Raw genomic sequence first — 14,520 nt, forward strand, 5'->3', positions numbered from 1 at the left:
AGGTCTACATGACACAGGAAAGGGGTCTACGTGACACAGGAAGGCCAAGTATTTGGGGATGATCGATAAGTTGTCAAAGAGTATAAAAGACTGTACAAAACTGCCATTCGGGGTTCAGGTTTTGGTCCTGAACCTTTGCGCAAATAAACCTTTCCCTTTGACAAAGAGCTGGTCTTGTCTCATTTTCTGCAACATTTCTGGCACCCCAGATGGGACAACCAGGCGATCTTTCGCTCTGGACGACTAGGACCCCACGCTGGCGGAAGGATCCGAGCCCCGGGTACCTCAGGCGCCACGAGGCTTCTTGCTTCGGAGGAACGGGGGAGGACACCTTCCACCATCGAGGGAAATCCAAGTCAGCCCAAGGACGCTTTGTGTGAGTAAGGGAAAGGAGAAAATCTGAACAAATCCTGGCCAGGACGAGAGGGAATACAAGACCTGCTGGCAGGCAAGTATAATATAGTGTTGTGTACCTACTCCTCTAGAGAGTAGAAGAGGGTGCCTGATCACCACCCTGGACTTGGGACGTCGATCCTAATGAAGTCCGTGTTAGGTTGTATGGGAGGTTAAACCACTGCAGTTTCCGTTGGTGACTGTCGAGTATCCAGCACCGCGGGTCAGTGGTAGTGTTTTAGAACATGGGAGGAGGAGGTAGTGTCCTGAGAATACCCCTCCAGTGTATGTTGAAGAATTTTAAGAAGGCATATAATGGGGATTATGGGGACCCCCCAGCAACCCAGGCTAATTTAAAAATATTTTGTGAGTCAGAATGGCCCACTTTTGGTGTAGGATGGCCCCCAGAGGGAACTCTGAATCCTAGGGTTATAAGCTTAGTCCATCAAGTTGTAACAAACTCAGGAACTGGCCACCATCAGATGAACTGAAGAGAAGTTCTATCTGAGTTTTGTTTAGTTGTTGTTGTTGTTGTTGTTGTTGTTTTTTACCCAAAATGACTGAGGAGTCCACAGGGATAGTTAGAAAGCTGCCACAGCAGCAATAGTTGTCTTTAAAAAGGAAAGTGGAGCTCAAGCCCCACCCAGATGCAAGTGATGTGTTAATGAAAGTTGTCTCTATAAATCTTGGATCTTTAAAAATATGCCAGCGCTCTGCTGGGAGGTCCAATCTAGAACCTGGCCAAACAGTGTGTGGACAAACATCTCTATACATTGTCTCTATAAATCTTGACCTTTAAAAATATGCCAGCGCTCTGCTGGGAGATCAAGATAGAAACGGAACATCACAGGGCAGAGACAGATATTAACAAAATAGTGCTTAAAGAGATAGAACAACGGGCGTAACTTCGAGCAAAAGTAAGAAATTTAGCAGGTAATAAGGTAAAGCCTGACTGAATGGGAAGACCTAGGTAATTGGACTTGATTAATTTGATGTAATGTCTGTTAAAAATTCTTAGATGTGAATCTATACTAATAACATGTAGAATTGAATGGCGTTGAATTGATTGTGATATGTTTAACCAAGCTAGCAGAATAAATAAGCTTCTCAGCTTGGGCTTGAAGCTGTGGGAAATGGGAGCGTAGTTAGGATTTAAGCTGCTCTCTGAGTTTCCCCGCTGCCTGGAGAATGAGCCACATGTTTCCCAGATAAAAATAAAAAATAAAAAAATTGAAGATTTAAAGGGGCAGAACCTCCCCCAGGCCTGAAAGTGTTGTTTCATGGTATGTGTGCATATATATGTGTGTGTGTAATCATTTTCAGACCTGGAGGGAAGTTGAGATCCCTTAATAATAGAAATGGAGCTCATTGGCTTATGTACAGCTCCCTGAAATACTTGTAATAACTGCTTTGCATGGAGAAAGAATGAAATGGGATATTTGTGTGTGAAATTAATTTACACAAGCAGTCTGATTGCAGTGCGAAGGTGAGCATGTTGGTGGTAAAAGTTAGTGTGAATGTACTGACTCCCTTTTGCTTAAAGAAACGGAGAAAATTTGTTGAGAGAATGCAGAGTGGAAAAAAGGAGTGAGAATTCCAGTGTGGGTTATTAATTTTTTTCCCTTTGTCCTCTTTCTGTCTAGTGGGAGGGAAAGTTTGTCCAAAATGTCTGTATTATCTGTATTGTAGAAGTAGCTACAGAGAGAGAGAGAGAGAGAGATCCCATTCAGAATTATGTTGCACTGGTGGTCTCATGAGTAGGAGTCCCTGGGCTCACTGTGTATAATTTAAAATAAAAAAATACTGAAAAGCCTGGATTGCACATTAGCTAAACTCAATTTGGCCTCACAAAAATAAGAGCTAGGGCAGATTCAAGAACCATCCCTTCGAAATGGGCAGCCTGTAACTTAAAGGGAAAGCAAGGCTGTGAAAATTTTTGGAATTTCTGATTCCTTGAAACTTGTTTGGAAGCTTACAGAAGAGATATTTGATATTAATTGGCATGGAAAATTGGATACTGTAAATTTCTTTCCAGAAATTGTGCCCTGGTTGCTAGACCTTCATGGTTGAAAGCTCTCTGGGAGCCACTGAAGGGATCCTGCTGTCTCAATGCCTTTCCATTAGGAGAATTAGGTCTCCCTCATCTGACCAATTTTACTCTTTTGTCAAGAACATGTGCGTTCCACTCACATGTTTTGAAAAAAAAAAGGAGGGATTGTAGGAAGTTATCACCCAGCCCTCTCCCAGAAAATGTAATATCCTAGGAAATGTTGAAAAGGCAGAATATTTATCTGGATGTGACAAGAAAGAAACATGTTTTAAAAGGCAGAATAGCTGTCTGCAGCTTCCTGTCCATTCCCCCTCTTTGTCAATGAATCATTAAACCCTGAGCTAATCCATTTTAAGTTGGTTGTTAACTTAAGGATTTTTTTTCCTTTAAAGAGCAAGTATCAGGGAAGGGGGGAAGTGCGGCTTGGCTTTTCTGCTCTCTTTAACAATTTTTTTTTCTCTTTACCCTTCTGTCTGAGAAAGGAGGGGCTACTGGGTGGACTGCTCATGTAGCTTTGCTTTTCATTGTTTTGGTTTTCTTATATTTTCTTTTCTGCTCTGAATATAATTTTAATTAATTCTGGGAAAGTTTTGAGGTTTAAGATGTAAAACTAAACCTATATAAAAAGAAATGATTTTGAAAGATTTTGTTTGCATTTGTACGTGTTTTAACCTACTTAATGAGAATATGCTTCCATCTGAATGGAATCTGAACTAACTCACATTTTACTAAAAGCAGAGAACTGACACAAAAGTTTGATCCAAATATATTTCAGAGCATGGACCCAAAGTACTCTATTTAGATTGCCTCGGGTTCTGTTCTCAGGGTAATTGTATTAGCAAATACCAAAGGAAGTCGAGATGTTGATCCAAGTACTCCCTTCACCTAAATGTGCTTTCCAATGAGACAGGGAAAAATAGGCAGGTTGTATTTAAATGAAGCCAGTACTATACCATAAAGAAAATGGAGTTTTGTTTGCAGTTTATTATGCAACCAACTATTTGTGTCCAAAAAGTTTTGGGTTTTTTTTCTTCTTCTTCGTTGTATTGATTTCTGGCTTCCAAGTGAAAAACTTACAAGAAATAAAGCCTTATTTATGTTGGCCAGAGAGCAGAATGAGAAATGGAAGTTCTCAGACTCTTACAGCACAACTGTATTTCCATATTTCTATTTCTTTGGCCACATCAGCTGCAATTCAGGTATTTTTATAATGTGAGCTAAGCAGTTGTAATAAGGGTGCTACATATGATCATCAGAAGTGTCTTTAAGTCCTTAGATTCTATCCTTACCCAAACTAGAATTATTTGAATTAATAGGTAGTAAAGAATTTTGAGTCTCTCCTTGCCAGCATTTAAGATTGAGGAGTGACTAATTTGATATACTTTTCTCCAGTGGTGTGCGATCCAAGTATTTAGAGATGACTGAGAATGGAGGTGATAAATGGATGGAGAACCTGAAGATAGACAGACCTTCCCTAATGAAAAAGAGATCATCCTAAATAGTTTTCATTTAAAGAAAAATGGCCTTAAAATGGCTCTCTTTGAGCTGATCATGCTATGAGAAAATATTCTTTAATTTGGAGGAGAAGCTATCCTCCGTAGTAATTATTTTATGCCATAATGTGTTTTGTGTGTCTCCTGATAAAAATGAGGAATTTTGAGGGAAGGAAGTAAAGCTTTCTGAAAACATTTTATACACGGGGGAAATGCTACTTCCTTCCTAAGCATATTTTATTATTACTGTATTTGCATGTCTGAGGGGGGAAATGGATTGGGTAACAGAATTGAGGGTCTGAGGTATCTTTTTACATGATGTCATTTCTCACAATTTCACTTTATGTGGGGATGAAGGACTGCAAAATACATCAGAAGAGGAATGATACTGATTTCAAATTGCAATACTGCTCATACAATTCTCCATACTTTTAACTACCTCAATACTATGTTGAATGTACAATTTTGTGGAGATCCATGACTTGAAATAACAAGCACATTGTTCCTAAAATTCTTATGCGTCCTTCAGTGTCAGTCCTCCATAAATGAGACAGCAGAGCAGACATCTGAAAATTATATTTCAGGCCCTTTACACTCAAAATATTAGTTAATAATTAACACTGGAATTGCGGTGGGAGAGTTAATTTGTCTAATCCAACCAGCAAAACTCACCTAAAACAAATGATCTTATTTAAGATATTTATTCAAGACACAAGTTGTTGCCCCTTTTAGAAAAAAACAAATCTAAAAGATGGGAAATGTGGAATGGAAATTGTGACAGAAGCTCAGAAAGTAGATGTGAATAGAGATGGCAAGATAGAAGAGAGGATAAGAAAATGATGTTGTCAGTTGTAGGAGTAATGATGGATAAGAGGTTAGGAGACCAGAAAAGAAAGAGAAGGGATTTGGAAATTGAGGATAATGGAAAGGAAGGTGGCAAGGCAGGGGAAGAGGAATGTGGGCAGGACAAAGTGGAAGGACTCGGTGTTTTAGATGTGAAAAGGACGGACATTTTTCTAGAAACTGTCCACAAAAGAAAATAGAAAGAGAGAGGGAACAGCAAGTATATTGACTGATGGATGAGGATGAAGAATAGGATGGGAAGGATGAAATGTTTGTTGGTTATTGTGGATCATTTGACTCAATTGGGGGAAATGCAAATGCAAATACTATTGTTAGAATTTTGTTGGAACATATTGTACCCAGAGAAAAGAAGTGGGAATATCACCATTTAAGATGTTATTTGGAATACCAAATATGGGGAGGGAAGGTCTACCAAACATTGAAGTAAAAGACAAAATGTTTAGAAAATATGTACAGGAACTGTCCAGATGTTTTTCTCTCTTAAGACAGAAAGGCATTCATGTGCAAAATGCCACCCTTGAACTTTGCAGTGCACCAGTTAAAAGCAGGACAGTGGGTGCTGATGAAGACCTGGAGAGATGGAAAACAAACTCCAAGTTGGGAAGGACCTTTAATTGTCCTGCAAACTACTGAGACTGCATTTCAAACTACTGACAAAGGAACTCATTACCTCTGAATGAGAGAGCCTGTGCCAGCCCTAAAGGAATGGAAGGTGGAGTCTCACCAAGGAGACCCACTGAAGCTGAAGTTTCAATGGACTTAATGGACTGGTGGACAATCATGCTACCGATAGGAAGGGAAATATTTGCACTCGGACTAATTTTTGTGTTATGAAGAGCAGAGTGGTTGCCTATGCTCTTCCCTCAATTGCAGAAAACTATGATTGAACAAATTCCATTGCGTGCCCTCCCGGATGTCTTGGTTTTGTAATTGTACTTGTGGATATTGTTGTTGTTCTTCTCATTGTATTGATTGTGTTTTGTGTGTTGGGTATAAGGTGTTTATACACCAATTCATCACTGGAAAATGAACCACAATATAAAGAATTTGGAATTGGAATAGATAGAAAAGGAAAAGATCCATAGGGTTGGCTAGAATTGAAAAAAAAAAAACTAAAACAAATACATAGAAGTATATTTAGTTATAATATCGGGAATTTGAAACATTAGAATTGCCTGAATTCCCCATGAGAGTTGAAAATCTGTTTGTACAATTGGCTGAAAAAGAGAAAACTCTTACGAAAGAAAAAAAACCTGTTTTATGTGCGGTGGTACGAAAATGGGAGAACAGTGGCCATGGGAAGTCTTGGAAGCTATCCCACAGATATTCAATAATATGTTTAGATTATCTGGACTCTGTCAACCAACTTAGTGGGAAGGAACTGTTTTACAAGAAACAAGAATGTAAGGGTGGGAGACCTCATATGTTTAGGGCTCTGGGACTAGGAATATAAATTCTAGACGTCATCCAATAATGGAACAGAGCCTGAAAACTTTGATACCACCATACTTCATTATCTGGGTAGTAAATCAGAAGTGTGGATTGCCCCAGATAATATGTATTGGATAGGTGGCAACCTTGCATATGAGAGATTATCAAGGAATTGGTCAGGATCCTGTGTTCTTGGATGGATCAAGCCCTCCTTCTTCCTATTACCCATCCAGTCCAGGCAGGTACTGGGAGTCCCTGTTTATGACCCGGTAGGCCTGCAAAGGCATAGAAGGGACATGGAAGCAGCATTTTCCAATTTCCCCTGTAAAGTGTTGAACGCGTATGAAAAGACTGATGTTTGGACTCGGAAAGAATAGTCTGTACCTATGGGTGAGTTACTTGGGCAGAGGATGGGTCATATGGATACCGGACACCTATCTATATGTTAAACTGAATTATCCGATTACAAACGGTGTTGGATCTGGCTGGTAAAAGGTTAGATAAGGCCCTAAACATATTATCTGGAGCCACGGACAAACTCAGGATAGCTGTATACCAAATAGATTGGCCCTGGATTATATCCTGGCTAAGGAGGGAGGTGTGTGTGGAAAATTTAACCTTTCTAATTGTTGTTTACAAATGGATGAAACAGGAAAAGTCATTAAACAATTGACCACTGAAATGAGACAACTCACTCATAATGCTGACCAGAAATGGAGTGGATATAACTTTAAAGAGATCTTTTAGTGGATGGTTCCCTAAACTGCCTGGTCTGCAAGCTATAGTGGCTCTAATAGGTTTAATCGCCACAGGTGGTATCATCATCCTATGCATTCTCCCCATCTTCATAAAAACGATAACTAACAGCCTATCATTATTAGCAAAAAGCGAGGCAGTGACACAGGTGATGGCAATGTGGGAATATGAGAGAATAACGGGTACATAACATTGTGAAACTCCTCCTAAAAGGCGGAAGAGTTTCAATGGGGGGAATAAAAGAGAATTTGACAACTAGACAGGTTCTTTGGGTATTAAAAGTTTCTTTACCATGTGGAATGGGATAAAGGAATGATTACCCTTAAGATTAGTTGTTCTGTTTGCTTCCCCTAACTAAAACAAATGAAACAGGATATTTGTACCAATACCCCCTGTGGGGAGGTAAATGAGTAATGAATGTCATGTCTCTGTTTTGGGAGATTGTGTAGAGGCCTACATGACACAGGAAAGGGGTCTACGTGACACAGGAAGGCCAGGTATTTGGGGATGATCGATAAGTTGTCAAAGAGTATAAAAGACTGTACAAAACTGCCATTCGGGGTTCAGGTTTTGGTCCTGAACCTTTGCGCAAATAAACCTTTCCCTTTGACAAAGAGCTGGTCTTGTCTCATTTTCTGCAACATATGCACCCCGCCTCCCCCCACACCCATTTTTGGCTTCTACAATTACAATTGTACAACTGTACAATTGTACAACTACAATTTTTTTTTCCGGGAAGCGAAACTGCAGTTAGAATTGCTTTGTTTAAAGCAGTTTGCGTAAGAAGAGAAAGTTCGAGGCTTTCCAGCTGTCTGACCTTCCCCAAACGAGTGCCCTGCAACTGTCTTAGATTAAACTTGATCTTTCCACTTACAACAGTTCGTTTAGTGACCGTTCGAAGTGACAGCACTAAAAAAAAGTGACGTGATCGTTTTTCACACAAGTATCCTTTACAGCAGTGATGGCTAACCTTTTTGGTGCGGAGTACCCAACCCCAAATTGCAATGTGAGCGCCCCTCCCCATCCATGCACACACACACTGCATATACACCCCGCCTCCCCCCCCCATTTTTGGCTTCCAGGTTGGTGCAGGCGGCTTTCCAGGCCCAGGGGTTGAAGGGGCGTGCATGCATCTGCACAAACCCCCAAAATGCAATGTGAGTGTCCCCTGCACATGCACCCCCCACACACATTGTGGGACCTGACTTTTTATTGAATGGAGAGCTATCTTTTGTATTTACATTTTAATCTCTTTTTTGTGTTTTCATATAAAAGGCATGGGCTATGCGCACTCACACTTCAGGCACTTGCTTGCCTAATGCACGCTTAGCATTCAAAAACTGCCCATTTTAAGCCCTAAAACGCACCTTTGGCTGCAGTGCTGGTGAGTAAAACAGCTGTGGTGCAGCGATCCGCTGTGCCTCGCGAATCAGCTGAGCTGAAAAACACAGAAATATAGGACAGGATAGGGCAGGGGCAAGTGGGCGGGGCCAACTACTCACCAGAACTACTGGTTCGCTCCAACTGATCCGAACTTGCAGCAGCCCACCACTGGGCTATAGCCCATTGGATTTGGGGGGTTAAAACAGAATAATCTTGCATTATTCCAATGTTGGAGATTGCACTTCACACTAAAAACTCTTAGGAGACCGAGCTAATGATCTTGCCAAGGTAAGGTTATCTGAACTGGATAATGGGAAAGAGAGTCGCTGCCTTTTATTTTCTATGCATAGCCTAGTGACTTGATACTTCTCTTGAGTTCACCATAAACTTGGATGATAGGGGGGCAGCCTGCCACATGTGACTGCCCTAGGATGCCACAACATTATTGCAAAGGCCTAATATTACTAAGCATTTCATTTTTTTCACAGTTCCAAACAAACCAAGCAGAACCGAGGTTCCAAGCCAATATTATATCACCAGCTATGGGAATGCTACCTTTGGAACCAGCACTGTCCATGTGGAAAGACAGGTTTGTTAAAGTGGCAGTCTAAAGCAGCCTTCCTTAAACTAGTTTGGAATTATGAATTCTAGCCCAACATACCTGGAGGGACATCAAGTAAGGGGAAGGTTCAAGGAGTAACAGCCTGGAACTACCGTATTTTTTAGACTATAAGACACACTTTTTTACCTAAAAAAAAGAAAAGAAAATCTGGGTGCGTCTTATACACTGAACACAGCATTTTTTTGCCTCCTAAAACTCCGCTCCTTCAACAAAATGGCCATGCATAGCTTTTAGAAGGCTTTCAAAGAGCACCTGTGGGCTGGGAAGGGCAGAAATGAGCGAAAAACAGCCCGTTTTTTGCCCCCCCAGCCCCCAGCAGCACTCTATAAGCTTCCTAAATAAAGGCTATCCATGCCTTTTTTGATGTAAAACGGGCCGTTTTTTGCTCGTTTTTACCCCCCACCCCACAGGAGCACTCTACAAGCCTCCTAAGGGCTATTCATGCCCCTTTTTTGAGAAAAAAAACAGGCCCATTTTCGTGAAAAACGGGCCATTTTTGGGAAGTTTGCAGAGTGCAAAAACTTTTTAAAAAAATTTTCCTCTTCAAAACCTTTGTGCATCTTCTACTCCGGTGTGTCTTCTACTCTGAAAAATAAGATACATAAAGATTTCTCTGGGAAAACAGAAGAGAACCTCTCATCTGATAGAGAGATGACAGTGGTTAATTGACCAGTCCGTAAGGTTTTGGGAGAAATTATGTGTATCTATTATGTACACCCCCATAGCTGAACATTAGTGAATCCTGTTCCTTGAACTCTTGCTCCAAGATCATATATGCAATGTGCTGAGATCTTAAACCATCATCCTGGCACACATTCCACATGGCAATTGGTGATGGCTTCACCCTGGCTGATGATGTTGAACCAGGGAAAATTGCCAATTATTGTTCTTACAGGGACATGTGAAGTTGTATACGTAGCAGCCGGGCATGGCCCTATTCCAGTGATACATTAATACCAAGATGTGGACAAATTATGATTTTTGCCAACATGATTTTCTCCTACCACCCAGGGTAGAAACAATGTATGGTAAAATGGATGTGTGGATGCGCTGTAAAAACTAAAATTCTGCAGGATTTGAGACTGGATCTCCAAAAGCTGCTTTGGACGATGCATGAGCGCAAATAACTCTTTGCGCTACTTTAAAAAGTTGCAAAAGATTTGTAAACCGTTCTTGTTAAGAGGTTCCACATTGGGGCTTCTTATTTCCTCAAAAGCAATAGAGAACTTTATTCTATCATTCTAGAAGAGCCGAGGTGGCGCAGTGGTTAGAGTGCAGTACTGCAGGCCACTTCAGCTGACTGTTATCTGCAGTTCAGCGGTTCAAATCTCACCGGCTCAAGGTTGACTCAGCCTTCCATCCTTCCGAGGTGAGTGAAATGAGGACCCAGACTGTGGGGGCGATATGCTGACTCTGTAAACCGCTTAGAGAGGGCTGAAAGCCCTATGAAGCGGTATATAAGTCTAACTGCTATTGCTATTGTAATACTTGGCTTTAAATCTGTTTAATCTGTTAAACAAAATCTATAATTCATTTCCTGGTATTTTTTGTTGTAGAACATCTTGGATAAATGACAACAACCACAAAGGATAAATCACTAGGCAACATCATTTCTGTCAATGTTATTTCAAGGATCATTTCAAATAAAAAAAAGACATACTTCTTAGATTTAATGCAATGTCAATTTATTTCCGTACGGTATTATCGACAGAAGTTGTACTTTAACGAGCTTACACAAGTTACAGAAAGACTTGATTTCTCATTACAAGTTCTCATTACTTTTCACATTTTATGAAATAAATATTTCTGTGGGAAACACAAACAAAAAATATTAAGACTTAATATTAAATTTCAACGTTACAACATGCAGGTAGTCCTCTACTTACGACCACAATTGAACCCAAAATTTTTGTCGTTCGTTCGTTAAGTGAATTTTGCTCCAATTTACGATCTTTCTAGCTACAGTCCTTAAGCGAATCATTGCAGTTGTTAAATTTGTAACATGGTTGTTCAGCGAATCTGACATCCCTGTTGACTTTGCTCGTCAGAAAGTTGCAAACGGGGATCACATGACCCCAGGACACTGCAACCGTCATAAATCTGAACCGGTTGCCAAGCATCTGAATTTTGATCACATGACCACAGGGATGCTTCAACAGTTGTAAGTGTGAAAGATGGTCACGTTACTTTTTTCAGTGCCGTTGTAACTTTGAATGGGCATTAAACGAAATGCAGTAAGTCGAGAACTACCTTTAATTCAGTTCAGTACAAGTAAGATTTTCAGGCATTCATAGTCCAAACATATTCTTGAGATCCAAAAGCACAGTAAGTGGCTTCATGTCTAGAAATAGTGACTAACAGAAGAAAAAAAAAATTGGGGGGGAAATGTACAATAAAACTCACAGCCATTACAAAAGTCAAACTGTGAAACCAATAAAGGATTCAAAGCAGCTTCCCTAGAAGTCCGATCAGTGTATCACAATGTAGGTATTTTGTCTGAGTGAGCCAATCTTCTTTTATAGATAATCAGTTGGAGTTAATGGAGCAAGGCTAGGTCAGGTTTGCTGAAGATTAGCCTTTGGGAGCCCTGCAACTATTGCAAGCGTTCCCAGGAGTCTTAAGACAATCAATTTTGATTATGGTCACAGACTGGCATTAAAAACAACAATAATAAATAAATATAAATGGCAGACAAAATAATATATTACGATTGGAGGTGGATTATGAGTGGGCAAGTTAAAGTCTGCCTAATTTTGCATACAGCGTAACACAATTTGGCCACAGAGAAGCTACTTCATAAGGCTTTGATAATAGTAGTTGTACATAGAAGATATGAGTAGTTCCTGGATATTTTATTACAAGAGGTGTTATAAACACAGCCCTAGACACCTTGGCGGAATGAGGGATAACGGGAGCTAAACTTCAGCTATAACCAGACCCAGGTCCCCACTACCCTGCTTTAAAGTATTATTATCTAGCAAACAGTAGAAAATAAACTTCCAATACTCGTACACCAGAGTTCCCCAAATTTTCTGGCTCTGTGGGCCTTTGGGTGGGAGGCACCGGAGAGGCTGGCAAGTGTGCATTTGCAGCTTCATTTGTGCAAGTGCTTGCATGCCATTTATGCAAATGGAGCGCGTGTGCACACCCTCGCTCATTGCTCGTGCTGCTTCCGTGGCCTGGTTCCAATTGGCACATGGCACAATAGTGGGCCGTGTGGCCCATGGGTTTTACAATATCAGTTTAACAAGCCTCCACTTAAAATGGACTTTAGATGCAACAGACAATACTGGGGACTAGAGTTCATCTTCCTGCAATGCAGGGCTGGGCAATTAATTTTCCCAAGGGGCCACATAAGAACCTGGGACTGTGGTGGAGGGCTGCTTCCACCACTGCGACCCCCTGTCCTGTGTCCCCTGCTGCTGCTGCTGCCCCTCGCCCCCCTCCCAATCATTCAGCAACTGGAAAATATACTCTATGCTTATAGCTCTTCGTGGCCTGAAAGCACTGATTTAAAAAAAAAAACGAACATTTAAGCTTCTGTTTTCTTAAACAAGGAAAACTGTACCAAAGCTGAATGCAATCTGACTTGTAGGTCTCTTACTAAAAAGGGCAGGTTTTGCTTTTGAGACAGACTACCCTTACTTAACTGACCATCCACTACCATCAACCCCATCCTGGCTCTTTCCAGCCTTGGATCTTGGAAGGATAAGAGATATTTACAAGTTTCTCCATTTCCTCTGACCTGCTTGCATATGGACATGATGCTGCTTCTGATGGTTTAAATACAGGTAGTCCTTGACTTATGACAATCAAACCCAACATTTCTACTGCTAAGCAAGGGAGTTAAGTGCGCCCCATTTTACGATCTTTTTTTGCCAGTTATTAAGCGAATTGTGTGGTCCTTATGAGAATCTGGCTTCCCCCATTGACTTTGCTTGTCGGAAGCCATCTAGGAAGGTTACAAATGGGGATCATGTTACTCTGGGACAGTGAGACTGTCATAAATACATACCAGTTGCCAAGCGCCTGAATTTTGATTGCATGGTCATGGGGATGCTGCAATAGTTGCAAGTGTGAAAAACGGTCATAAGGTCACTTTTTTCAGTGCCATTGTAACTTAAAACGGTCACTAAACAAATGGTTGTAAGTCGAGGACTACCTGTATTAGATCCCCTCCTCTTAAATTACCCAATTTGTAGCCAATCATGCTAAGCAGAGAAAGAAAGGCATTGGGTTATCATCTGAGCAATGAAACCAGGTGGGATTTGGTCCTGGGATGTCCAACCATCCATCTGCCTGAGGAACAGAGACTGTTGGCAAATGGATTTCAATTCTCCTCTGCAGCCTTCCTCCATGCCTGCCTGCCTACCTGCCTGAACAGATTTGGGTGACATGCATGGAGCTGTTGAAAGAGAAAAGAGATGGGTGCAGTGTGCAACAGAGGATGTATTTTGGTATTCATTCACCATTGCATCACTATAAAACAAACAAAAACTCCAATTTCTTATGCACTGGGAATTCTTCCAGAACCGCATCTTATATATATATATTATAAAAATGCACCATGGTTTCAATTCTACACATAGTAAATACTAAATAGCATTAACAAATTCTAATACGTATAAAGTAATTCAGCAGTGGTACAAAATAAGAAATCTTAATATTTCATACTCTTATTATCTTCATAGGTTTTTGCTAAATGTTTCTTGGAATTTTGTGGATAGTATGCCTGTAACTACTTGTTACGATAATAATTGTTTATCTTGTTCTACTCCAGCTGCAGGTGAAGGCAAACGTGGTCACCCTTACCCACCAAGTTCATTTCTATTAATGGGGTGCATATATGGTACTTGATTTCACACAGAGAAGTTGCTTTGAAATTATTCAAGGCACATTTAATTGTCCCATGCAGTGAAGCACCAGGGGGCAAGTATCCCTCGGTGAATCACTCCACCACCGTTTCGCCAGAACCAGTCCGAACCGGCTGAATACCACCTCTGAACTGGGGATAGGCAGCCTACTAGCTAGATATATCCACTAGTCTGATTGTCCCCTGTCTCCTCCAAAACTCTGCAATCAAAATGCAATTTTTCTCCTCTACCTTTTTTGTGGGGGTGTTGAACATGAATTAGGCTAGAGAACAGGGTCCTGTACGGATGGGAATGATCTTGGGAGTGATTTTGGGAATTATCTTGGGAGATAAGGCACAGAGACACATCCCAAGGGAACGATCAGAATCCACCTAGGAATGTCGCAGGGCAGCCTCAGAAGAGAGCCCGTTTCTTGGGCTCTAAAAAAGATAGTAAAGAAATGTAATTTCAGAGTTGCGAAATTCTATTAATGTAGCTTTGCAATGAAGTAAATAAGTTCACTGGGTCACCCTAGAGGTGCTTTTTTTTAAGAGGCAACTGGATTTTCTGGTTTTTCTTTGAAGATGTTTCAATTCTCATCCAACTTTGAGAAGCAAAACGTCTTCAAAGAAAAAACAGAAAGTCCAGTTGCCTCTTGAAAAAGCACCTCTTGGG

The sequence above is a fragment of the Thamnophis elegans genome, chromosome 1, assembly GCF_009769535.1.
Source record: "Thamnophis elegans isolate rThaEle1 chromosome 1, rThaEle1.pri, whole genome shotgun sequence".
In the NCBI taxonomy this organism is placed as follows: Eukaryota; Metazoa; Chordata; class Lepidosauria; order Squamata; family Colubridae; genus Thamnophis; species Thamnophis elegans.